Here is a 24,503-nt window from a genome sequence, read left to right as displayed (position 1 = left end):
AGCTCTTTCCCATGATGCACCTCTCCTGCACTCTGTCTATGCAAATGAGCAAGCAGAGAGTTCAGGAATAAAACACCTAAGCTCATGTCCCCAAAAAACAGCAGCAGACAACTCGCAGATATTCCCCAATTTCTAATGCTTTTCTTTTAAACACACGATAAACAGCCTCACCTGTGGTAAGGCTTAAAAAAATTGAATAAACTCGTAAATGGTCCTCTCCACGGAAATCTTTAGTAAAAGGCGAAAGATTTTTTCGTTTTGAAGAGAAACCAGAGTAAGTTAGAAAATGGCTCTCTGGGGGTAAGTGGCACCACATCAAAGACCCCGTCATTGCGAGGGTGAGGACCTGAGAGGTATTTTCAGGCTCTAAGAAAGAGGACAAGAACCAGGCCGGTGAGGGAAGCAGGCCCAAATTTCAGAGTCTCTGCTCAAAGCACAGAAAATCCAAAAGGTGGACAGTTCCCATGCGTCTGTCTGGGAATATGCAAATTCTTTTCTGTACACACCTCAGCTCATTAGGAGGCGTTGCGGCTGCTGGGCAAGGGGAACGGGAAGCGTGCATCAGGCTTTAGGTGAAGTGGCACTGTAGGACTTTTGTCCCCCAGCGATTTTACGCTTTCCACACCATCCTTCCAATCGATAGGCTGTGAGCCACCACTGTGCTCTGCACATAGCCGTGCACTTTAAGTCCCTTTTTCGCACGTACTTCCATTAAACCTGAATATAGAAGTATATATCTGTCTAGGCTAGAGGCACATAAAACAGGACTGGCGTGCCGCTTCAAGTGTACATGAGAGGAATCTGACTCAGGATTGGCAACCCTCTCAGGGCACCGACTCAGGATTGGCCAACCTCTAACGGGCACAAATAACGGGCAAGCTCTATGAAAAGCACAGCGTGAGTCTAGGTGCCACCTTGAAAAAGGAGGGTGACGTCTGGCCTCTGACAGCAGGAATATTAAGAGAGGAGAAAACATACTGCCTGCTATCGTGAAATTCCAAGATAGTCACGAAAAGCAATCTCATGCACTGCACAAGCTCTTTCCCATGATGCACCTCTCCTGCACTCTGTCTATGCAAATGAGCAAGCAGAGAGTTCAGGAATAAAACACCTAAGCTCATGTCCCCAAAAAACAGCAGCAGGCAACTCGCAGATATTTCCCAATTTCTAATGCTTTTCTTTTAAACACACGATAAACAGCCTCACCTGTGGTAAGGCTTAAAAAAATTGAATAAACTCGTAAATGTTCCTCTCCACGGAAATCTTTAGTAAAAGGCAAAAGATTTTTTCGTTTTGAAGAGAAACCAGAGTAAGTTAGAATATGGCTCTCTGGGGGTAAGTGGCACCACATCAAAGACCCCGTCATTGCGAGGGTGAGGACCTGAGAGGTATTTTCAGGCTCTAAGAAAAGGACAAGAACCAGGCCGGTGAGGGAAGCAGGCCCAAATTTCAGAGTCTCTGCTCAAAGCACAGAAAATCAAAAAGGTGGACAGTTCCCATGCGTCTGTCTGGGAATATGCAAATTCTTTTCTGTACACACCTCAGCTCATTAGGAGGCGTTGCGGCTGCTGGGCAAGGGGAACGGGAAGCGTGCATCAGGCTTTAGGTGAAGTGGCACTGTAGGACTTTTGTCCCCCAGCGATTTTACGCTTTCCACACCATCCTTCCAATCGATAGGCTGTGAGCCACCACTGTGCTCTGCACATAGCCATGCACTTTAAGTCCCTTTTTCGCACGTACTTTAATTAAACCTGAATATAGAAGTATATATCTGTCTAGGCTAGAGGCACATGAAAAAGGACTGGCGTGCTGCTTCAAGTGTACCTGAGAGGAATCTGACTCAGGATTGGCCACCCTCTCAGGGCACCGACTCAGGATTGGCCAACCTCTAACGGGCACAAATAATGGGCAAGCCCTATGAAAAGCACAGCGTGAGTCTAGGTGCCACCATGAAAAAGGAGGGTGACGTCTGGCCTCTGACAGCAGGAATATTAAGAGAGGAGAAAACATACTGCCTGCTATCGTGAAATTCCAAGATAGTCACGAAAAGCAATCTCATGCACTGCACAAGCTCTTTCCCATGATGCACCTCTCCTGCACTCTGTCTATGCAAATGAGCAAGCAGAGAGTTCAGGAATAAAACACCTAAGCTCATGTCCCCAATAAAAAAGCAGCAGACAACTCGCAGATATTCACCAATTTCTAATGCTTTTCTTTAAACACACGATAAACAGCCTCACCTGTGGTAAGGCTTAAAAAAATTGAATAAACTCATAAATGTTCCTCTCCACGAAAATCTTTAGTAAAAGGCGAAAGATTTTTTCGTTTTGAAGAGAAACCAGAGTAAGTTAGAATATGGCTCTCTGGGGGTAAGTGGCACCACATCAAAGACCCCGTCATTGTGAGGGTGAGGACCTGAGAGGTATTTTCAAAATCTAAGAAAGAGGACAAGAACCAGGCCGGTGAGGGAAGCAGGCCCAAATTTCAGAGTCTCTGCTCAAAGCATAGAAAATCAAAAAGGTGGACAGTTCCCATGCGTCTGTCTGGGAATATGCAAATTCTTTTCTGTACACACCTCAGCTCATTAGGAGGTGTTGCGGCTGCTGGGCAAGGGGAATGGGAAGCGTGCATCAGGCTTTAGGTGAAGTGGCACTGTAGGACTTTTGTCCCCCAGCGATTTTACGCTTTCCACACCATCCTTCCAATCGTTAGGCTGTGAGCCACCACTGTGCTCTGCACATAGCCATGCACTTCAAGTCCCTTTTTCGCACGTACTTTCATTAAACCTGAATATAGAAGTATATATCTGTCTAGGCTAGAGGCACATGAAACAGGACTGGCGTGCCGCTTCAAGTGTACCTGAGAGGAATCTGACTCAGGATTGGCCACCCTCTCAGGGCACCGACTCAGGATTGGCCAACCTCTAACGGGCACAAATAACGGGCAAGCCCTATGAAAAGCACAGCGTGAGTCTAGGTGCCACCTTGAAAAAGGAGGGTGACGTCTGGCCTCTGACAGCAGGAATATTAAGAGAGGAGAAAACATACTGCCTGCTATCGTGAAATTCCAAGATAGTCACGAAAAGCAATCTCATGCACTGCACAAGCTCTTTCCCATGATGCACCTCTCCTGCACTCTGTCTATGCAAATGAGCAAGCAGAGAGTTCAGGAATAAAACACCTAAGCTCATGTCCCCAACAAACAGCAGCAGACAACTCGCAGATATTCCCCAATTTCTAATGCTTTTCTTTTAAACACACGATAAACAGCCTCACTTGTGGTAAGGCTTAAAAAAATTGAATAAACTCGTAAATGTTCCTCTCCACGGAAATCTTTAGTAAAAGGCGAAAGATTTTTTCGTTTTGAAGAGAAACCAGAGTAAGTTAGAATATGGCTCTCTGGGGGTAAGTGGCACCACATTAAAGACCCCGTCATTGCGAGGGTGAGGACCTGAGAGGTATTTTCAAAATCTAAGAAAGAGGACAAGAACCAGGCCGGTGAGGGAAGCAGTCCCAAATTTCAGAGTCTCTGCTCAAAGCACAGAAAATCAAAAAGGTGGACAGTTCCCATGCGTCTGTCTGGGAATATGCAAATTCTTTTCTGTACACACCTCAGCTCATTAGGAGGCGTTGCGGATGCTGGGCAAGGGGAACGGGAAGCGTGCATCAGGCTTTAGGTGAAGTGGCACTGTAGGACTTTTGTCCCCCAGCGATTTTACGCTTTCCACACCATCCTTCCAATCGTTAGGCTGTGAGCCACCACTGTGCTCTGCACATAGCCATGCACTTTAAGTCCCTTTTTCGCACGTACTTTCATTAAACCTGAATATAGAAGTATATATCTGTCTAGGCTAGAGGCACATGAAACAGGACTGGCGTGCCGCTTCAAGTGTACCTGAGAGGAATCTGACTCAGGATTGGCCACCCTCTCAGGGCACCGACTCAGGATTGGCCAACCTCTATGGGGCACCTCCAACGGGCACAAATAACGGGCAAGCCCTATGAAAAGCACAGCGTGAGTCTAGGTGCCACCTTGAAAAAGGAGGGTGACGTCTGGCCTCTGACAGCAGGAATATTAAGAGAGGAGAAAACATACTGCCTGCTATCGTGAAATTCCAAGATAGTCACGAAAAGCAATCTCATGCACTGCACAAGCTCTTTCCCATGATGCACCTCTCCTGCACTCTGTCTATGCAAATGAGCAAGCAGAGAGTTCAGGAATAAAACACCTAAGCTCATGTCCCCAAAAAACTCGCAGATATTCCCCAATTTCTAATGCTTTTCTTTTAAACACACGATAAACAGCCTCACCTGTGGTAAGGCTTAAAAAAATTGAATAAACTCGTAAATGTTCCTCTCCACAGAAATCTTTAGTAAAAGGCGAAAGATTTTTTCATTTTGAAGAGAAACCAGAGTAAGTTAGAATATGGCTCTCTGGGGGTAAGTGGCACCACATCAAAGACCCCGTCTTTGCGAGGGTGAGGACCTGAGAGGTATTTTCAAAATCTAAGAAAGAGGACAAGAACCAGGCCGGTGAGGGAAGCAGGCCCAAATTTCAGAGTCTCTGCTCAAAGCACAGAAAATCAAAAAGGTGGACAGTTCCCATACGTCTGTCTGGGAATATGCAAATTCTTTTCTGTACACACCTCAGCTCATTAGGAGGTGTTGCGGCTGCTGGGCAAGGGGAACGGGAAGCGTGCATCAGGCTTTAGGTGAAGTGGCACTGTAGGACTTTTGTCCCCCAGCGATTTTACGCTTTCCACACCATCCTTCCAATCGTTAGGCTGTGAGCCACCACTGTGCTCTGCACATAGCCATGCACTTTAAGTCCCTTTTTCGCACTTACTTTCATTAAACCTGAATATAGAAGTATATATCTGTCTAGGCTAGAAGCACATGAAACAGGACTGGCGTGCCGCTTCAAGTGTACTTGAGAGGAATCTGACTCAGGATTGGCCACCCTCTCAGGGCACCGACTCAGGATTGGCCAACCTCTAACGGGCACAAATAACGGGCAAGCCCTATGAAAAGCACAGCGTGAGTCTAGGTGCCACCTTGAAAAAGGAGGGTGACGTCTGGCCTCTGACAGCAGGAATATTAAGAGAGGAGAAAACATACTGCCTGCTATCGTGAAATTCCAAGATAGTCACGAAAAGCAATCTCATGCACTGCACAAGCTCTTTCCCATGATGCACCTCTCCTGCACTCTGTCTATGCAAATGAGCAAGCAGAGAGTTCAGGAATAAAACACCTAAGCTCATGTCCCCAACAAACAGCAGCAGACAACTCGCAGATATTCCCCAATTTCTAATGCTTTTCTTTTAAACACACGATAAACAGCCTCACTTGTGGTAAGGCTTAAAAAAATTGAATAAACTCGTAAATGTTCCTCTCCACGGAAATCTTTAGTAAAAGGCGAAAGATTTTTTCGTTTTGAAGAGAAACCAGAGTAAGTTAGAATATGGCTCTCTGGGGGTAAGTGGCACCACATTAAAGACCCCGTCATTGCGAGGGTGAGGACCTGAGAGGTATTTTCAAAATCTAAGAAAGAGGACAAGAACCAGGCCGGTGAGGGAAGCAGTCCCAAATTTCAGAGTCTCTGCTCAAAGCACAGAAAATCAAAAAGGTGGACAGTTCCCATGCGTCTGTCTGGGAATATGCAAATTCTTTTCTGTACACACCTCAGCTCATTAGGAGGCGTTGCGGATGCTGGGCAAGGGGAACGGGAAGCGTGCATCAGGCTTTAGGTGAAGTGGCACTGTAGGACTTTTGTCCCCCAGCGATTTTACGCTTTCCACACCATCCTTCCAATCGTTAGGCTGTGAGCCACCACTGTGCTCTGCACATAGCCATGCACTTTAAGTCCCTTTTTCGCACGTACTTTCATTAAACCTGAATATAGAAGTATATATCTGTCTAGGCTAGAGGCACATGAAACAGGACTGGCGTGCCGCTTCAAGTGTACCTGAGAGGAATCTGACTCAGGATTGGCCACCCTCTCAGGGCACCGACTCAGGATTGGCCAACCTCTATGGGGCACCTCCAACGGGCACAAATAACGGGCAAGCCCTATGAAAAGCACAGCGTGAGTCTAGGTGCCACCTTGAAAAAGGAGGGTGACGTCTGGCCTCTGACAGCAGGAATATTAAGAGAGGAGAAAACATACTGCCTGCTATCGTGAAATTCCAAGATAGTCACGAAAAGCAATCTCATGCACTGCACAAGCTCTTTCCCATGATGCACCTCTCCTGCACTCTGTCTATGCAAATGAGCAAGCAGAGAGTTCAGGAATAAAACACCTAAGCTCATGTCCCCAAAAAACAGCAGCAGACAACTCGCAGATATTCCCCAATTTCTAATGCTTTTCTTTTAAACACACGATAAACAGCCTCACCTGTGGTAAGGCTTAAAAAAATTGAATAAACTCGTAAATGTTCCTCTCCACGGAAATCTTTAGTAAAAGGCGAAATATTTTTTTGTTTTGAAGAGAAACCAGAGTAAGTTAGAATATGGCTCTCTGGGGGTAAGTGGCACCACATCAAAGACCCCGTCATTGCGAGGGTGAGGACCTGAGAGGTATTTTCAAAATCTAAGAAAGAGGACAAGAACCAGGCCGGTGAGGGAAGCAGGCCCAAATTTCAGAGTCTCTGCTCAAAGCACAGAAAATCAAAAAGGTGGACAGTTCCCATGCGTCTGTCTGGGAATATGCAAATTCTTTTCTGTACACACCTCAGCTCATTAGGAGGCGTTGCGGCTGCTGGGCAAGGGGAACGGGAAGCGTGCATCAGGCTTTAGGTGAAGTGGCACTGTAGGACTTTTGTCCCCCAGCGATTTTACGCTTTCCACACCATCCTTCCAATCGTTAGGCTGTGAGCCACCACTGTGCTCTGCACATAGCCATGCACTTTAAGTCCCTTTTTCGCACGTACTTTCATTAAACCTGAATATAGAAGTATATATCTGTCTAGGCTAGAGGCACATGAAACAGGACTGGCGTGCCGCTTCAAGTGTACCTGAGAGGAATCTGACTCAGGATTGGCCACCCTCTCAGGGCACCGACTCAGGATTGGCCAACCTCTATGGGGCACCTCCAACGGGCACAAATAACGGGCAAGCCCTATGAAAAGCACAGCGTGAGTCTAGGTGCCACCTTGAAAAAGGAGGGTGACGTCTGGCCTCTGACAGCAGGAATATTAAGAGAGGAGAAAACATACTGCCTGCTATCGTGAAATTCCAAGATAGTCACGAAAAGCAATCTCATGCACTGCACAAGCTCTTTCCCATGATGCACCTCTCCTGCACTCTGTCTATGCAAATGAGCAAGCAGAGAGTTCAGGAATAAAACACCTAAGCTCATGTCCCCAAAAAACAGCATCAGACAACTCGCAGATATTCCTCAATTTCTAATGCTTTTCTTTTAAACATACGATAAACAGCCTCACCTGTGGTAAGGCTTAACAAAATTGAATAAACTCGTAAATGTTCCTCTCCACGGAAATCTTTAGTAAAAGGCGAAAGATTTTTTCGTTTTGAAGAGAAACCAGAGTAAGTTAGAATATGGCTCTCTGGGGGTAAGTGGCACCACATCAAAGACCCCGTCATTGCGAGGGTGAGGACCTGAGAGGTATTTTCAGGCTCTAAGAAAGAGGACAAGAACCAGGCCGGTGAGGGAAGCAGGCCCAAATTTCAGAGTCTCTGCTCAAAGCACAGAAAATCAAAAAGGTGGACAGTTCCCATGCGTCTGTCTGGGAATATGCAAATTCTTTTCTGTACACACCTCAGCTCATTAGGAGGCGTTGCGGCTGCTGGTCAAGGGGAACGGGAAGCGTGCATCAGGCTTTAGGTGAAGTGGCACTGTAGGACTTTTGTCCCCCAGCGATTTTACGCTTTCCACACCATCCTTCCAATCGATAGGCTGTGAGCCACCACTGTGCTCTGCACATAGCCATGCACTTTAAGTCCCTTTTTTGCACGTACTTTCATTAAACCTGAATATAGAAGTATATATCTGTCTAGGCTAGAGGCACATGAAACAGGACTGGCGTGCTGCTTCAAGTGTACCTGAGAGGAATCTGACTCAGGATTGGCCACCCTCTCAGGGCACCGACTCAGGATTGGCCAACCTCTATGGGGCACCTCCAACGGGCACAAATAACGGGCAAGCCCTATGAAAAGCACAGCGTGAGTCTAGGTGCCACCTTGAAAAAGGAGGGTGACGTCTGGCCTCTGACAGCAGGAATATTAAGAGAGGAGAAAACATACTGCCTGCTATCGTGAAATTCCAAGATAGTCACGAAAAGCAATCTCATGCACTGCACAAGCTCTTTCCCATGATGCACCTCTCCTGCACTCTGTCTATGCAAATGAGCAAGCAGAGAGTTCAGGAATAAAACACCTAAGCTCATGTCCCCAAAAAACTCGCAGATATTCCCCAATTTCTAATGCTTTTCTTTTAAACACACGATAAACAGCCTCACCTGTGGTAAGGCTTAAAAAAATTGAATAAACTCGTAAATGTTCCTCTCCACAGAAATCTTTAGTAAAAGGCGAAAGATTTTTTCATTTTGAAGAGAAACCAGAGTAAGTTAGAATATGGCTCTCTGGGGGTAAGTGGCACCACATCAAAGACCCCGTCTTTGCGAGGGTGAGGACCTGAGAGGTATTTTCAAAATCTAAGAAAGAGGACAAGAACCAGGCCGGTGAGGGAAGCAGGCCCAAATTTCAGAGTCTCTGCTCAAAGCACAGAAAATCAAAAAGGTGGACAGTTCCCATACGTCTGTCTGGGAATATGCAAATTCTTTTCTGTACACACCTCAGCTCATTAGGAGGTGTTGCGGCTGCTGGGCAAGGGGAACGGGAAGCGTGCATCAGGCTTTAGGTGAAGTGGCACTGTAGGACTTTTGTCCCCCAGCGATTTTACGCTTTCCACACCATCCTTCCAATCGTTAGGCTGTGAGCCACCACTGTGCTCTGCACATAGCCATGCACTTTAAGTCCCTTTTTCGCACGTACTTTCATTAAACCTGAATATAGAAGTATATATCTGTCTAGGCTAGAAGCACATGAAACAGGACTGGCGTGCCGCTTCAAGTGTACTTGAGAGGAATCTGACTCAGGATTGGCCACCCTCTCAGGGCACCGACTCAGGATTGGCCAACCTCTAACGGGCACAAATAACGGGCAAGCCCTATGAAAAGCACAGCGTGAGTCTAGGTGCCACCTTGAAAAAGGAGGGTGACGTCTGGCCTCTGACAGCAGGAATATTAAGAGAGGAGAAAACATACTGCCTGCTATCGTGAAATTCCAAGATAGTCACGAAAAGCAATCTCATGCACTGCACAAGCTCTTTCCCATGATGCACCTCTCCTGCACTCTGTCTATGCAAATGAGCAAGCAGAGAGTTCAGGAATAAAACACCTAAGCTCATGTCCCCAAAAAACAGCAGCAGACAACTCGCAGATATTCCCCAATTTCTAATGCTTTTCTTTTAAACACACGATAAACAGCCTCACCTGTGGTAAGGCTTAAAAAAATTGAATAAACTCGTAAATGGTCCTCTCCACGGAAATCTTTAGTAAAAGGCGAAAGATTTTTTCGTTTTGAAGAGAAACCAGAGTAAGTTAGAAAATGGCTCTCTGGGGGTAAGTGGCACCACATCAAAGACCCCGTCATTGCGAGGGTGAGGACCTGAGAGGTATTTTCAGGCTCTAAGAAAGAGGACAAGAACCAGGCCGGTGAGGGAAGCAGGCCCAAATTTCAGAGTCTCTGCTCAAAGCACAGAAAATCCAAAAGGTGGACAGTTCCCATGCGTCTGTCTGGGAATATGCAAATTCTTTTCTGTACACACCTCAGCTCATTAGGAGGCGTTGCGGCTGCTGGGCAAGGGGAACGGGAAGCGTGCATCAGGCTTTAGGTGAAGTGGCACTGTAGGACTTTTGTCCCCCAGCGATTTTACGCTTTCCACACCATCCTTCCAATCGATAGGCTGTGAGCCACCACTGTGCTCTGCACATAGCCGTGCACTTTAAGTCCCTTTTTCGCACGTACTTCCATTAAACCTGAATATAGAAGTATATATCTGTCTAGGCTAGAGGCACATAAAACAGGACTGGCGTGCCGCTTCAAGTGTACATGAGAGGAATCTGACTCAGGATTGGCAACCCTCTCAGGGCACCGACTCAGGATTGGCCAACCTCTAACGGGCACAAATAACGGGCAAGCTCTATGAAAAGCACAGCGTGAGTCTAGGTGCCACCTTGAAAAAGGAGGGTGACGTCTGGCCTCTGACAGCAGGAATATTAAGAGAGGAGAAAACATACTGCCTGCTATCGTGAAATTCCAAGATAGTCACGAAAAGCAATCTCATGCACTGCACAAGCTCTTTCCCATGATGCACCTCTCCTGCACTCTGTCTATGCAAATGAGCAAGCAGAGAGTTCAGGAATAAAACACCTAAGCTCATGTCCCCAAAAAACAGCAGCAGGCAACTCGCAGATATTTCCCAATTTCTAATGCTTTTCTTTTAAACACACGATAAACAGCCTCACCTGTGGTAAGGCTTAAAAAAATTGAATAAACTCGTAAATGTTCCTCTCCACGGAAATCTTTAGTAAAAGGCAAAAGATTTTTTCGTTTTGAAGAGAAACCAGAGTAAGTTAGAATATGGCTCTCTGGGGGTAAGTGGCACCACATCAAAGACCCCGTCATTGCGAGGGTGAGGACCTGAGAGGTATTTTCAGGCTCTAAGAAAAGGACAAGAACCAGGCCGGTGAGGGAAGCAGGCCCAAATTTCAGAGTCTCTGCTCAAAGCACAGAAAATCAAAAAGGTGGACAGTTCCCATGCGTCTGTCTGGGAATATGCAAATTCTTTTCTGTACACACCTCAGCTCATTAGGAGGCGTTGCGGCTGCTGGGCAAGGGGAACGGGAAGCGTGCATCAGGCTTTAGGTGAAGTGGCACTGTAGGACTTTTGTCCCCCAGCGATTTTACGCTTTCCACACCATCCTTCCAATCGATAGGCTGTGAGCCACCACTGTGCTCTGCACATAGCCATGCACTTTAAGTCCCTTTTTCGCACGTACTTTAATTAAACCTGAATATAGAAGTATATATCTGTCTAGGCTAGAGGCACATGAAAAAGGACTGGCGTGCTGCTTCAAGTGTACCTGAGAGGAATCTGACTCAGGATTGGCCACCCTCTCAGGGCACCGACTCAGGATTGGCCAACCTCTAACGGGCACAAATAATGGGCAAGCCCTATGAAAAGCACAGCGTGAGTCTAGGTGCCACCATGAAAAAGGAGGGTGACGTCTGGCCTCTGACAGCAGGAATATTAAGAGAGGAGAAAACATACTGCCTGCTATCGTGAAATTCCAAGATAGTCACGAAAAGCAATCTCATGCACTGCACAAGCTCTTTCCCATGATGCACCTCTCCTGCACTCTGTCTATGCAAATGAGCAAGCAGAGAGTTCAGGAATAAAACACCTAAGCTCATGTCCCCAATAAAAAAGCAGCAGACAACTCGCAGATATTCACCAATTTCTAATGCTTTTCTTTAAACACACGATAAACAGCCTCACCTGTGGTAAGGCTTAAAAAAATTGAATAAACTCATAAATGTTCCTCTCCACGAAAATCTTTAGTAAAAGGCGAAAGATTTTTTCGTTTTGAAGAGAAACCAGAGTAAGTTAGAATATGGCTCTCTGGGGGTAAGTGGCACCACATCAAAGACCCCGTCATTGTGAGGGTGAGGACCTGAGAGGTATTTTCAAAATCTAAGAAAGAGGACAAGAACCAGGCCGGTGAGGGAAGCAGGCCCAAATTTCAGAGTCTCTGCTCAAAGCATAGAAAATCAAAAAGGTGGACAGTTCCCATGCGTCTGTCTGGGAATATGCAAATTCTTTTCTGTACACACCTCAGCTCATTAGGAGGTGTTGCGGCTGCTGGGCAAGGGGAATGGGAAGCGTGCATCAGGCTTTAGGTGAAGTGGCACTGTAGGACTTTTGTCCCCCAGCGATTTTACGCTTTCCACACCATCCTTCCAATCGTTAGGCTGTGAGCCACCACTGTGCTCTGCACATAGCCATGCACTTCAAGTCCCTTTTTCGCACGTACTTTCATTAAACCTGAATATAGAAGTATATATCTGTCTAGGCTAGAGGCACATGAAACAGGACTGGCGTGCCGCTTCAAGTGTACCTGAGAGGAATCTGACTCAGGATTGGCCACCCTCTCAGGGCACCGACTCAGGATTGGCCAACCTCTAACGGGCACAAATAACGGGCAAGCCCTATGAAAAGCACAGCGTGAGTCTAGGTGCCACCTTGAAAAAGGAGGGTGACGTCTGGCCTCTGACAGCAGGAATATTAAGAGAGGAGAAAACATACTGCCTGCTATCGTGAAATTCCAAGATAGTCACGAAAAGCAATCTCATGCACTGCACAAGCTCTTTCCCATGATGCACCTCTCCTGCACTCTGTCTATGCAAATGAGCAAGCAGAGAGTTCAGGAATAAAACACCTAAGCTCATGTCCCCAACAAACAGCAGCAGACAACTCGCAGATATTCCCCAATTTCTAATGCTTTTCTTTTAAACACACGATAAACAGCCTCACTTGTGGTAAGGCTTAAAAAAATTGAATAAACTCGTAAATGTTCCTCTCCACGGAAATCTTTAGTAAAAGGCGAAAGATTTTTTCGTTTTGAAGAGAAACCAGAGTAAGTTAGAATATGGCTCTCTGGGGGTAAGTGGCACCACATTAAAGACCCCGTCATTGCGAGGGTGAGGACCTGAGAGGTATTTTCAAAATCTAAGAAAGAGGACAAGAACCAGGCCGGTGAGGGAAGCAGTCCCAAATTTCAGAGTCTCTGCTCAAAGCACAGAAAATCAAAAAGGTGGACAGTTCCCATGCGTCTGTCTGGGAATATGCAAATTCTTTTCTGTACACACCTCAGCTCATTAGGAGGCGTTGCGGATGCTGGGCAAGGGGAACGGGAAGCGTGCATCAGGCTTTAGGTGAAGTGGCACTGTAGGACTTTTGTCCCCCAGCGATTTTACGCTTTCCACACCATCCTTCCAATCGTTAGGCTGTGAGCCACCACTGTGCTCTGCACATAGCCATGCACTTTAAGTCCCTTTTTCGCACGTACTTTCATTAAACCTGAATATAGAAGTATATATCTGTCTAGGCTAGAGGCACATGAAACAGGACTGGCGTGCCGCTTCAAGTGTACCTGAGAGGAATCTGACTCAGGATTGGCCACCCTCTCAGGGCACCGACTCAGGATTGGCCAACCTCTATGGGGCACCTCCAACGGGCACAAATAACGGGCAAGCCCTATGAAAAGCACAGCGTGAGTCTAGGTGCCACCTTGAAAAAGGAGGGTGACGTCTGGCCTCTGACAGCAGGAATATTAAGAGAGGAGAAAACATACTGCCTGCTATCGTGAAATTCCAAGATAGTCACGAAAAGCAATCTCATGCACTGCACAAGCTCTTTCCCATGATGCACCTCTCCTGCACTCTGTCTATGCAAATGAGCAAGCAGAGAGTTCAGGAATAAAACACCTAAGCTCATGTCCCCAAAAAACAGCAGCAGACAACTCGCAGATATTCCCCAATTTCTAATGCTTTTCTTTTAAACACACGATAAACAGCCTCACCTGTGGTAAGGCTTAAAAAAATTGAATAAACTCGTAAATGTTCCTCTCCACGGAAATCTTTAGTAAAAGGCGAAATATTTTTTTGTTTTGAAGAGAAACCAGAGTAAGTTAGAATATGGCTCTCTGGGGGTAAGTGGCACCACATCAAAGACCCCGTCATTGCGAGGGTGAGGACCTGAGAGGTATTTTCAAAATCTAAGAAAGAGGACAAGAACCAGGCCGGTGAGGGAAGCAGGCCCAAATTTCAGAGTCTCTGCTCAAAGCACAGAAAATCAAAAAGGTGGACAGTTCCCATGCGTCTGTCTGGGAATATGCAAATTCTTTTCTGTACACACCTCAGCTCATTAGGAGGCGTTGCGGCTGCTGGGCAAGGGGAACGGGAAGCGTGCATCAGGCTTTAGGTGAAGTGGCACTGTAGGACTTTTGTCCCCCAGCGATTTTACGCTTTCCACACCATCCTTCCAATCGTTAGGCTGTGAGCCACCACTGTGCTCTGCACATAGCCATGCACTTTAAGTCCCTTTTTCGCACGTACTTTCATTAAACCTGAATATAGAAGTATATATCTGTCTAGGCTAGAGGCACATGAAACAGGACTGGCGTGCCGCTTCAAGTGTACCTGAGAGGAATCTGACTCAGGATTGGCCACCCTCTCAGGGCACCGACTCAGGATTGGCCAACCTCTATGGGGCACCTCCAACGGGCACAAATAACGGGCAAGCCCTATGAAAAGCACAGCGTGAGTCTAGGTGCCACCTTGAAAAAGGAGGGTGACGTCTGGCCTCTGACAGCAGGAATATTAAGAGAGGAGAAAACATACTGCCTGCTATCGTGAAATTCCAAGATAGTCACGAAAAGCAATCTCATGCACTGCACAAGCTCTTTCCCATGATGCACCTCTCCTGCACTCTGTCTATGCAAATGAGCAAGCAGAGAGTTCAGGAATAAAACACCTAAGCTCATGTCCCCAAAAAACAGCATCAGACAACTCGCAGATATTCCTCAATTTCTAATGCTTTTCTTTTAAACATACGATAAACAGCCTCACCTGTGGTAAGGCTTAACAAAATTGAATAAACTCGTAAATGTTCCTCTCCACGGAAATCTTTAGTAAAAGGCGAAAGATTTTTTCGTTTTGAAGAGAAACCAGAGTAAGTTAGAATATGGCTCTCTGGGGGTAAGTGGCACCACATCAAAGACCCCGTCATTGCGAGGGTGAGGACCTGAGAGGTATTTTCAGGCTCTAAGAAAGAGGACAAGAACCAGGCCGGTGAGGGAAGCAGGCCCAAATTTCAGAGTCTCTGCTCAAAGCACAGAAAATCAAAAAGGTGGACAGTTCCCATGCGTCTGTCTGGGAATATGCAAATTCTTTTCTGTACACACCTCAGCTCATTAGGAGGCGTTGCGGCTGCTGGTCAAGGGGAACGGGAAGCGTGCATCAGGCTTTAGGTGAAGTGGCACTGTAGGACTTTTGTCCCCCAGCGATTTTACGCTTTCCACACCATCCTTCCAATCGATAGGCTGTGAGCCACCACTGTGCTCTGCACATAGCCATGCACTTTAAGTCCCTTTTTTGCACGTACTTTCATTAAACCTGAATATAGAAGTATATATCTGTCTAGGCTAGAGGCACATGAAACAGGACTGGCGTGCTGCTTCAAGTGTACCTGAGAGGAATCTGACTCAGGATTGGCCACCCTCTCAGGGCACCGACTCAGGATTGGCCAACCTCTATGGGGCACCTCCAACGGGCACAAATAACGGGCAAGCCCTATGAAAAGCACAGCGTGAGTCTAGGTGCCACCTTGAAAAAGGAGGGTGACGTCTGGCCTCTGACAGCAGGAATATTAAGAGAGGAGAAAACATACTGCCTGCTATCGTGAAATTCCAAGATAGTCACGAAAAGCAATCTCATGCACTGCACAAGCTCTTTCCCATGATGCACCTCTCCTGCACTCTGTCTATGCAAATGAGCAAGCAGAGAGTTCAGGAATAAAACACCTAAGCTCATGTCCCCAAAAAACTCGCAGATATTCCCCAATTTCTAATGCTTTTCTTTTAAACACACGATAAACAGCCTCACCTGTGGTAAGGCTTAAAAAAATTGAATAAACTCGTAAATGTTCCTCTCCACAGAAATCTTTAGTAAAAGGCGAAAGATTTTTTCATTTTGAAGAGAAACCAGAGTAAGTTAGAATATGGCTCTCTGGGGGTAAGTGGCACCACATCAAAGACCCCGTCTTTGCGAGGGTGAGGACCTGAGAGGTATTTTCAAAATCTAAGAAAGAGGACAAGAACCAGGCCGGTGAGGGAAGCAGGCCCAAATTTCAGAGTCTCTGCTCAAAGCACAGAAAATCAAAAAGGTGGACAGTTCCCATACGTCTGTCTGGGAATATGCAAATTCTTTTCTGTACACACCTCAGCTCATTAGGAGGTGTTGCGGCTGCTGGGCAAGGGGAACGGGAAGCGTGCATCAGGCTTTAGGTGAAGTGGCACTGTAGGACTTTTGTCCCCCAGCGATTTTACGCTTTCCACACCATCCTTCCAATCGTTAGGCTGTGAGCCACCACTGTGCTCTGCACATAGCCATGCACTTTAAGTCCCTTTTTCGCACGTACTTTCATTAAACCTGAATATAGAAGTATATATCTGTCTAGGCTAGAAGCACATGAAACAGGACTGGCGTGCCGCTTCAAGTGTACTTGAGAGGAATCTGACTCAGGATTGGCCACCCTCTCAGGGCACCGACTCAGGATTGGCCAACCTCTAACGGGCACAAATAACGGGCAAGCCCTATGAAAAGCACAGCGTGAGTCTAGGTGCCACCTTGAAAAAGGAGGGTGACGTCTGGCCTCTGACAGCAGGAATATTAAGAGAGGAGAAAACATACTGCCTGCTATCGTGAAATTCCAAGATAGTCACGAAAAGCAATCTCATGCACTGCACAAGCTCTTTCCCATGATGCACCTCTCCTGCACTCTGTCTATGCAAATGAGCAAGCAGAGAGTTCAGGAATAAAACACCTAAGCTCATGTCCCCAAAAAACAGCAGCAGACAACTCGCAGATATTCCCCAATTTCTAATGCTTTTCTTTTAAACACACGATAAACAGCCTCACCTGTGGTAAGGCTTAAAAAAATTGAATAAACTCGTAAATGGTCCTCTCCACGGAAATCTTTAGTAAAAGGCGAAAGATTTTTTCGTTTTGAAGAGAAACCAGAGTAAGTTAGAAAATGGCTCTCTGGGGGTAAGTGGCACCACATCAAAGACCCCGTCATTGCGAGGGTGAGGACCTGAGAGGTATTTTCAGGCTCTAAGAAAGAGGACAAGAACCAGGCCGGTGAGGGAAGCAGGCCCAAATTTCAGAGTCTCTGCTCAAAGCACAGAAAATCCAAAAGGTGGACAGTTCCCATGCGTCTGTCTGGGAATATGCAAATTCTTTTCTGTACACACCTCAGCTCATTAGGAGGCGTTGCGGCTGCTGGGCAAGGGGAACGGGAAGCGTGCATCAGGCTTTAGGTGAAGTGGCACTGTAGGACTTTTGTCCCCCAGCGATTTTACGCTTTCCACACCATCCTTCCAATCGATAGGCTGTGAGCCACCACTGTGCTCTGCACATAGCCGTGCACTTTAAGTCCCTTTTTCGCACGTACTTCCATTAAACCTGAATATAGAAGTATATATCTGTCTAGGCTAGAGGCACATAAAACAGGACTGGCGTGCCGCTTCAAGTGTACATGAGAGGAATCTGACTCAGGATTGGCAACCCTCTCAGGGCACCGACTCAGGATTGGCCAACCTCTAACGGGCACAAATAACGGGCAAGCTCTATGAAAAGCACAGCGTGAGTCTAGGTGCCACCTTGAAAAAGGAGGGTGACGTCTGGCCTCTGACAGCAGGAATATTAAGAGAGGAGAAAACATACTGCCTGCTATCGTGAAATTCCAAGATAGTCACGAAAAGCAATCTCATGCACTGCACAAGCTCTTTCCCATGATGCACCTCTCCTGCACTCTGTCTATGCAAATGAGCAAGCAGAGAGTTCAGGAATAAAACACCTAAGCTCATGTCCCCAAAAAACAGCAGCAGGCAACTCGCAGATATTTCCCAATTTCTAATGCTTTTCTTTTAAACACACGATAAACAGCCTCACCTGTGGTAAGGCTTAAAAAAATTGAATAAACTCGTAAATGTTCCTCTCCACGGAAATCTTTAGTAAAAGGCAAAAGATTTTTTCGTTTTGAAGAGAAACCAGAGTAAGTTAGAATATGGCTCTCTGGGGGTAAGTGGCACCACATCAAAGACCCCGTCATTGCGAGGGTGAGGACCTGAGAGGTATTTTCAGGCTCTAAGAAAAGGACAAGAACCAGGCCGGTGAGGGAAGCAGGCCCAAATTTCAGAGTCTCTGCTCAAAGCACAGAAAATCAAAAAGGTGGACAGTTCCCATGCGTCTGTCTGGGAATATGCAAATTCTTTTCTGTACACACCTCAGCTCATTAGGAGGCGTTGCGGCTGCTGGGCAAGGGGAACGGGAAGCGTGCATCAGGCTTTAGGTGAAGTGGCACTGTAGGACTTTTGTCCCCCAGCGATTTTACGCTTTCCACACCATCCTTCCAATCGATAGGCTGTGAGCCACCACTGTGCTCTGCACATAGCCATGCACTTTAAGTCCCTTTTTCGCACGTACTTTAATTAAACCTGAATATAGAAATATATATCTGTCTAGGCTAGAGGCACATGAAAAAGGACTGGCGTGCTGCTTCAAGTGTACCTGAGAGGAATCTGACTCAGGATTGGCCACCCTCTCAGGGCACCGACTCAGGATTGGCCAACCTCTAACGGGCACAAATAATGGGCAAGCCCTATGAAAAGCACAGCGTGAGTCTAGGTGCCACCATGAAAAAGGAGGGTGACGTCTGGCCTCTGACAGCAGGAATATTAAGAGAGGAGAAAACATACTGCCTGCTATCGTGAAATTCCAAGATAGTCACGAAAAGCAATCTCATGCACTGCACAAGCTCTTTCCCATGATGCACCTCTCCTGCACTCTGTCTATGCAAATGAGCAAGCAGAGAGTTCAGGAATAAAACACCTAAGCTCATGTCCCCAATAAAAAAGCAGCAGACAACTCGCAGATATTCACCAATTTCTAATGCTTTTCTTTAAACACACGATAAACAGCCTCACCTGTGGTAAGGCTTAAAAAAATTGAATAAACTCATAAATGTTCCTCTCCACGAAAATCTTTAGTAAAAGGCGAAAGATTTTTTCGTTTTGAAGAGAAACCAGAGTAAGTTAGAATATGGCTCTCTGGGGGTAAGTGGCACCACATCAAAGGCCCCGTCATTGTGAGGGTGAGGACCTGAGAGGTATTTTCAAAATCTAAGAAAGAGGACAAGAACCAGGCCGGTGAGGGAAGCAGGCCCAAATTTCAGAGTCTCTGCTCAAAGCACAGAAAATCAAAAAGGTGGACAGTTCCCATGCGTCTGTCTGGGAATATGCAAATTCTTTTCTGTACACACCTCAGCTCATTAGGAGGTGTTGCGGCTGCTGGGCAAGGGGAATGGGAAGCGTGCATCAGGCTTTAGGTGAAGTGGCACTGTAGGACTTTTGTCCCCCAGCGATTTTACGCTTTCCACACCATCCTTCCAATCGTTAGGCTGTGAGCCACCACTGTGCTCTGCACATAGCCATGCACTTCAAGTCCCTTTTTCGCACGTACTTTCATTAAACCTGAATATAGAAGTATATATCTGTCTAGGCTAGAGGCACATGAAACAGGACTGGCGTGCCGCTTCAAGTGTACCTGAGAGGAATCTGACTCAGGATTGGCCACCCTCTCAGGGCACCGACTCAGGATTGGCCAACCTCTAACGGGCACAAATAACGGGCAAGCCCTATGAAAAGCACAGCGTGAGTCTAGGTGCCACCTTGAAAAAGGAGGGTGACGTCTGGCCTCTGACAGCAGGAATATTAAGAGAGGAGAAAACATACTGCCTGCTATCGTGAAATTCCAAGATAGTCACGAAAAGCAATCTCATGCACTGCACAAGCTCTTTCCCATGATGCACCTCTCCTGCACTCTGTCTATGCAAATGAGCAAGCAGAGAGTTCAGGAATAAAACACCTAAGCTCATGTCCCCAAAAAACAGCAGCAGACAACTCGCAGATATTCCCCAATTTCTAATGCTTTTCTTTTAAACACACGATAAACAGCCTCACTTGTGGTAAGGCTTAAAAAAATTGAATAAACTCGTAAATGTTCCTCTCCACGGAAATCTTTAGTAAAAGGCGAAAGATTTTTTCGTTTTGAAGAGAAACCAGAGTAAGTTAGAATATGGCTCTCTGGGGGTAAGTGGCACCACATTAAAGACCCCGTCATTGCGAGGGTGAGGACCTGAGAGGTATTTTCAAAATCTAAGAAAGAGGACAAGAACCAGGCCGGTGAGGGAAGCAGTCCCAAATTTCAGAGTCTCTGCTCAAAGCACAGAAAATCAAAAAGGTGGACAGTTCCCATGCGTCTGTCTGGGAATATGCAAATTCTTTTCTGTACACACCTCAGCTCATTAGGAGGCGTTGCGGATGCTGGGCAAGGGGAACGGGAAGCGTGCATCAGGCTTTAGGTGAAGTGGCACTGTAGGACTTTTGTCCCCCAGCGATTTTACGCTTTCCACACCATCCTTCCAATCGTTAGGCTGTGAGCCACCACTGTGCTCTGCACATAGCCATGCACTTTAAGTCCCTTTTTCGCACGTACTTTCATTAAACCTGAATATAGAAGTATATATCTGTCTAGGCTAGAGGCACATGAAACAGGACTGGCGTGCCGCTTCAAGTGTACCTGAGAGGAATCTGACTCAGGATTGGCCACCCTCTCAGGGCACCGACTCAGGATTGGCCAACCTCTAACGGGCACAAATAACGGGCAAGCCCTATGAAAAGCACAGCGTGAGTCTAGGTGCCACCTTGAAAAAGGAGGGTGACGTCTGGCCTCTGACAGCAGGAATATTAAGAGAGGAGAAAACATACTGCCTGCTATCGTGAAATTCCAAGATAGTCACGAAAAGCAATCTCATGCACTGCACAAGCTCTTTCCCATGATGCACCTCTCCTGCACTCTGTCTATGCAAATGAGCAAGCAGAGAGTTCAGGAATAAAACACCTAAGCTCATGTCCCCAAAAAACAGCAGCAGACAACTCGCAGATATTCCCCAATTTCTAATGCTTTTCTTTTAAACACACGATAAACAGCCTCACCTATGGTAAGGCTTAAAAAAATTGAAAAAACTCGTAAATGGTCCTCTCCACGGAAATCTTTAGTAAAAGGCGAAAGATTTTTTCGTTTTGAAGAGAAACCAGAGTAAGTTAGAAAATGGCTCTCTGGGGGTAAGTGGCACCACATCAAAGACCCCGTCATTGCGAGGGTGAGGACCTGAGAGGTATTTTCAGGCTCTAAGAAAGAGGACAAGAACCAGGCCGGTGAGGGAAGCAGGCCCAAATTTCAGAGTCTCTGCTCAAAGCACAGAAAATCAAAAAGGTGGACAGTTCCCATGCGTCTGTCTGGGAATATGCAAATTCTTTTCTGTACACACCTCAGCTCATTAGGAGGCGTTGCGGCTGCTGGGCAAGGGGAACGGGAAGCGTGCATCAGGCTTTAGGTGAAGTGGCACTGTAGGACTTTTGTCCCCCAGCGATTTTACGCTTTCCACACCATCCTTCCAATCGATAGGCTGTGAGCCACCACTGTGCTCTGCACATAGCCATGCACTTTAAGTCCCTTTTTCGCACGTACTTCCATTAAACCTGAATATAGAAGTATATATCTGTCTAGGCTAGAGGCACATAAAACAGGACTGGCGTGCCGCTTCAAGTGTACATGAGAGGAATCTGACTCAGGATTGGCCACCCTCTCAGGGCACCGACTCAGGATTGGCCAACCTCTAACGGGCACAAATAATGGGCAAGCCCTATGAAAAGCACAGCGTGAGTCTAGGTGCCACCATGAAAAAGGAGGGTGACGTCTGGCCTCTGACAGCAGGAATATTAAGAGAGGAGAAAACATACTGCCTGCTATCGTGAAATTCCAAGATAGTCACGAAAAGCAATCTCATGCACTGCACAAGCTCTTTCCCATGATGCACCTCTCCTGCACTCTGTCTATGCAAATGAGCAAGCAGAGAGTTCAGGAATAAAACACCTAAGCTCATGTCCCCAATAAAAAAGCAGCAGACAACTCGCAGATATTCACCAATTTCTAATGCTTTTTTTTAAACACACGATAAACAGCCTCACCTGTGGTAAGGCTTAAAAAAATTGAATAAACTCATAAATGTTCCTCTCCACGAAAATCTTTAGTAAAAGGCGAAAGATTTTTTCGTTTTGAAGAGAAACCAGAGTAAGTTAGAATATGGCTCTCTGGGGGTAAGTGGCACCACATCAAAGACCCCGTCATTGTGAGGGTGAGGACCTGAGAGGTATTTTCAAAATCTAAGAAAGAGGACAAGAACCAGGCCGGTGAGGGAAGCAGGCCCAAATTTCAGAGTCTCTGCTCAAAGCACAGAAAATCAAAAAGGTGGACAGTTCCCATGCGTCTGTCTGGGAATATGCAAATTATTTTCTGTACACACCTCAGCTCATTAGGAGGTGTTGCGGCTGCTGGGCAAGGGGAATGGGAAGCGTGCATCAGGCTTTAGGTGAAGTGGCACTGTAGGACTTTTGTCCCCCAGCGATTTTACGCTTTCCACACCATCCTTCCAATCGTTAGGCTGTGAGCCACCACTGTGCTCTGCACATAGCCATGCACTTCAAGTCCCTTTTTCGCACGTACTTTCATTAAACCTGAATATAGAAGTATATATCTGTCTAGGCTAGAGGCACATGAAAAAGGACTGGCGTGCCGCTTCAAGTGTACCTGAGAGGAATCTGACTCAGGATTGGCCACCCTCTCAGGGCACCGACTCAGGATTGGCCAACCTCTAACGGGCACAAATAACGGGCAAGCCCTATGAAAAGCACTGCGTGAGTCTAGGTGCCACCTTGAAAAAGGAGGGTGACGTCTGGCCTCTGACAGCAGGAATATTAAGAGAGGAGAAAACATACTGCCTGCTATCGTGAAATTCCAAGATAGTCACGAAAAGCAATCTCATGCACTGCACAAGCTCTTTCCCATGATGCACCTCTCCTGCACTCTGTCTATGCAAATGAGCAAGCAGAGAGTTCAGGAATAAAACACCTAAGCTCATGTCCCCAAAAAACAGCAGCAGACAACTCGCAGATATTCCCCAATTTCTAATGCTTTTCTTTTAAACACACGATAAACAGCCTCACTTGTGGTAAGGCTTAAAAAAATTGAATAAACTCGTAAATGTTCCTCTCCACGGAAATCTTTAGTAAAAGGCGAAAGATTTTTTCGTTTTGAAGAGAAACCAGAGTAAGTTAGAATATGGCTCTCTGGGGGTAAGTGGCACCACATTAAAGACCCCGTCATTGCGAGGGTGAGGACCTGAGAGGTATTTTCAAAATCTAAGAAAGAGGACAAGAACCAGGCCGGTGAGGGAAGCAGTCCCAAATTTCAGAGTCTCTGCTCAAAGCACAGAAAATCAAAAAGGTGGACAGTTCCCATGCGTCTGTCTGGGAATATGCAAATTCTTTTCTGTACACACCTCAGCTCATTAGGAGGCGTTGCGGATGCTGGGCAAGGGGAACGGGAAGCGTGCATCAGGCTTTAGGTGAAGTGGCACTGTAGGACTTTTGTCCCCCAGCGATTTTACGCTTTCCACACCATCCTTCCAATCGTTAGGCTGTGAGCCACCACTGTGCTCTGCACATAGCCATGCACTTTAAGTCCCTTTTTCGCACGTACTTTCATTAAACCTGAATATAGAAGTATATATCTGTCTAGGCTAGAGGCACATGAAACAGGACTGGCGTGCTGCTTCAAGTGTACCTGAGAGAAATCTGACTCAGGATTGGCCACCCTCTCAGGGCACCGACTCAGGATTGGCCAACCTCTATGGGGCACCTCTAATGGGCACAAATAACGGGCAAGCCCTATGAAAAGCACAGCGTGAGTCTAGGTGCCACCTTGAAAAAGGAGGGTGACGTCTGGCCTCTGACAGCAGGAATATTAAGAGAGGAGAAAACATACTGCCTGCTATCGTGAAATTCCAAGATAGTCACGAAAAGCAATCTCATGCACTGCACAAGCTCTTTCCCATGATGCACCTCTCCTGCACTCTGTCTATGCAAATGAGCAAGCAGAGAGTTCAGGAATAAAACACCTAAGCTCATGTCCCCAAAAAACAGCAGCAGACAACTCGCAGATATTCCCCAATTTCTAATGCTTTTCTTTTAAACACACGATAAACAGCCTCACCTGTGGTAAGGCTTAAAAAAATTGAATAAACTCGTAAATGTTCCTCTCCACGGAAATCTTTAGTAAAAGGCAAAATATTTTTTTGTTTTGAAGAGAAACCAGAGTAAGTTAGAATATGGCTCTCTGGGGGTAAGTGGCACCACATCAAAGACCCCGTCATTGCGAGGGTGAGGACCTGAGAGGTATTTTCAAAATCTAAGAAAGAGGACAAGAACCAGGCCGGTGAGGGAAGCAGGCCCAAATTTCAGAGTCTCTGCTCAAAGCACAGAAAATCAAAAAGGTGGACAGTTCCCATGCGTCTGTCTGGGAATATGCAAATTCTTTTCTGTACACACCTCAGCTCATTAGGAGGCGTTGCGGCTGCTGGGCAAGGGGAACGGGAAGCGTGCATCAGGCTTTAGGTGAAGTGGCACTGTAGGACTTTTGTCCCCCAGCAATTTTACGCTTTCCACACCATCCTTCCAA

At 46.5% G+C, this 24,503-nt stretch overlaps 24 non-coding genes across 24 annotated transcripts; all 24 read right to left on the bottom strand.

Annotated features, from left to right (window-relative positions):
• Window positions 1–163: 163 nt before the first annotated feature.
• On the bottom strand, window positions 164–278 carry LOC144800651 (U5 spliceosomal RNA). Its single transcript, XR_013604541.1, has one exon. It is a non-coding gene; the product is annotated as a U5 spliceosomal RNA (small nuclear RNA).
• Window positions 279–1,198: 920 nt separating this feature from the next.
• LOC144800320 (U5 spliceosomal RNA) lies at window positions 1,199–1,313 on the bottom strand. Its single transcript, XR_013604231.1, has one exon. It is a non-coding gene; the product is annotated as a U5 spliceosomal RNA (small nuclear RNA).
• Window positions 1,314–2,232: 919 nt separating this feature from the next.
• LOC144800605 (U5 spliceosomal RNA) lies at window positions 2,233–2,347 on the bottom strand. The gene has a single exon (XR_013604498.1). It is a non-coding gene; the product is annotated as a U5 spliceosomal RNA (small nuclear RNA).
• Window positions 2,348–3,267: 920 nt separating this feature from the next.
• Window positions 3,268–3,382, bottom strand: LOC144800920 (U5 spliceosomal RNA). Its single transcript, XR_013604799.1, has one exon. It is a non-coding gene; the product is annotated as a U5 spliceosomal RNA (small nuclear RNA).
• Window positions 3,383–4,302: 920 nt separating this feature from the next.
• On the bottom strand, window positions 4,303–4,417 carry LOC144800858 (U5 spliceosomal RNA). Its single transcript, XR_013604740.1, has one exon. It is a non-coding gene; the product is annotated as a U5 spliceosomal RNA (small nuclear RNA).
• A 920-nt stretch (window positions 4,418–5,337) lies between these two features.
• Window positions 5,338–5,452, bottom strand: LOC144800908 (U5 spliceosomal RNA). Its single transcript, XR_013604788.1, has one exon. It is a non-coding gene; the product is annotated as a U5 spliceosomal RNA (small nuclear RNA).
• Window positions 5,453–6,385: 933 nt separating this feature from the next.
• LOC144800934 (U5 spliceosomal RNA) lies at window positions 6,386–6,500 on the bottom strand. Its single transcript, XR_013604813.1, has one exon. It is a non-coding gene; the product is annotated as a U5 spliceosomal RNA (small nuclear RNA).
• A 933-nt stretch (window positions 6,501–7,433) lies between these two features.
• LOC144800709 (U5 spliceosomal RNA) lies at window positions 7,434–7,548 on the bottom strand. Its single transcript, XR_013604597.1, has one exon. It is a non-coding gene; the product is annotated as a U5 spliceosomal RNA (small nuclear RNA).
• A 920-nt stretch (window positions 7,549–8,468) lies between these two features.
• Window positions 8,469–8,583, bottom strand: LOC144800857 (U5 spliceosomal RNA). Its single transcript, XR_013604739.1, has one exon. It is a non-coding gene; the product is annotated as a U5 spliceosomal RNA (small nuclear RNA).
• Window positions 8,584–9,503: 920 nt separating this feature from the next.
• On the bottom strand, window positions 9,504–9,618 carry LOC144800650 (U5 spliceosomal RNA). The gene has a single exon (XR_013604540.1). It is a non-coding gene; the product is annotated as a U5 spliceosomal RNA (small nuclear RNA).
• Window positions 9,619–10,538: 920 nt separating this feature from the next.
• Window positions 10,539–10,653, bottom strand: LOC144800318 (U5 spliceosomal RNA). Its single transcript, XR_013604229.1, has one exon. It is a non-coding gene; the product is annotated as a U5 spliceosomal RNA (small nuclear RNA).
• Window positions 10,654–11,572: 919 nt separating this feature from the next.
• On the bottom strand, window positions 11,573–11,687 carry LOC144800604 (U5 spliceosomal RNA). The gene has a single exon (XR_013604497.1). It is a non-coding gene; the product is annotated as a U5 spliceosomal RNA (small nuclear RNA).
• Window positions 11,688–12,607: 920 nt separating this feature from the next.
• LOC144800896 (U5 spliceosomal RNA) lies at window positions 12,608–12,722 on the bottom strand. The gene has a single exon (XR_013604777.1). It is a non-coding gene; the product is annotated as a U5 spliceosomal RNA (small nuclear RNA).
• Window positions 12,723–13,655: 933 nt separating this feature from the next.
• Window positions 13,656–13,770, bottom strand: LOC144800933 (U5 spliceosomal RNA). The gene has a single exon (XR_013604812.1). It is a non-coding gene; the product is annotated as a U5 spliceosomal RNA (small nuclear RNA).
• Window positions 13,771–14,703: 933 nt separating this feature from the next.
• LOC144800708 (U5 spliceosomal RNA) lies at window positions 14,704–14,818 on the bottom strand. The gene has a single exon (XR_013604596.1). It is a non-coding gene; the product is annotated as a U5 spliceosomal RNA (small nuclear RNA).
• Window positions 14,819–15,738: 920 nt separating this feature from the next.
• Window positions 15,739–15,853, bottom strand: LOC144800856 (U5 spliceosomal RNA). The gene has a single exon (XR_013604738.1). It is a non-coding gene; the product is annotated as a U5 spliceosomal RNA (small nuclear RNA).
• Window positions 15,854–16,773: 920 nt separating this feature from the next.
• Window positions 16,774–16,888, bottom strand: LOC144800649 (U5 spliceosomal RNA). The gene has a single exon (XR_013604539.1). It is a non-coding gene; the product is annotated as a U5 spliceosomal RNA (small nuclear RNA).
• Window positions 16,889–17,808: 920 nt separating this feature from the next.
• Window positions 17,809–17,923, bottom strand: LOC144800317 (U5 spliceosomal RNA). The gene has a single exon (XR_013604228.1). It is a non-coding gene; the product is annotated as a U5 spliceosomal RNA (small nuclear RNA).
• Window positions 17,924–18,842: 919 nt separating this feature from the next.
• Window positions 18,843–18,957, bottom strand: LOC144800603 (U5 spliceosomal RNA). The gene has a single exon (XR_013604496.1). It is a non-coding gene; the product is annotated as a U5 spliceosomal RNA (small nuclear RNA).
• Window positions 18,958–19,877: 920 nt separating this feature from the next.
• LOC144800885 (U5 spliceosomal RNA) lies at window positions 19,878–19,992 on the bottom strand. Its single transcript, XR_013604766.1, has one exon. It is a non-coding gene; the product is annotated as a U5 spliceosomal RNA (small nuclear RNA).
• Window positions 19,993–20,912: 920 nt separating this feature from the next.
• LOC144800495 (U5 spliceosomal RNA) lies at window positions 20,913–21,027 on the bottom strand. Its single transcript, XR_013604392.1, has one exon. It is a non-coding gene; the product is annotated as a U5 spliceosomal RNA (small nuclear RNA).
• A 920-nt stretch (window positions 21,028–21,947) lies between these two features.
• Window positions 21,948–22,062, bottom strand: LOC144800602 (U5 spliceosomal RNA). The gene has a single exon (XR_013604495.1). It is a non-coding gene; the product is annotated as a U5 spliceosomal RNA (small nuclear RNA).
• A 920-nt stretch (window positions 22,063–22,982) lies between these two features.
• On the bottom strand, window positions 22,983–23,097 carry LOC144800874 (U5 spliceosomal RNA). Its single transcript, XR_013604755.1, has one exon. It is a non-coding gene; the product is annotated as a U5 spliceosomal RNA (small nuclear RNA).
• Window positions 23,098–24,030: 933 nt separating this feature from the next.
• LOC144800950 (U5 spliceosomal RNA) lies at window positions 24,031–24,145 on the bottom strand. The gene has a single exon (XR_013604828.1). It is a non-coding gene; the product is annotated as a U5 spliceosomal RNA (small nuclear RNA).
• Between the last annotated feature and the right edge of the window lie 358 nt (window positions 24,146–24,503).

Source organism: Lissotriton helveticus, chromosome 12 (genome assembly GCF_964261635.1).
Source record: "Lissotriton helveticus chromosome 12, aLisHel1.1, whole genome shotgun sequence".
Classification (NCBI taxonomy): Eukaryota; Metazoa; Chordata; class Amphibia; order Caudata; family Salamandridae; genus Lissotriton; species Lissotriton helveticus.
This window is presented reverse-complemented; position numbering and strand designations above follow the sequence as displayed.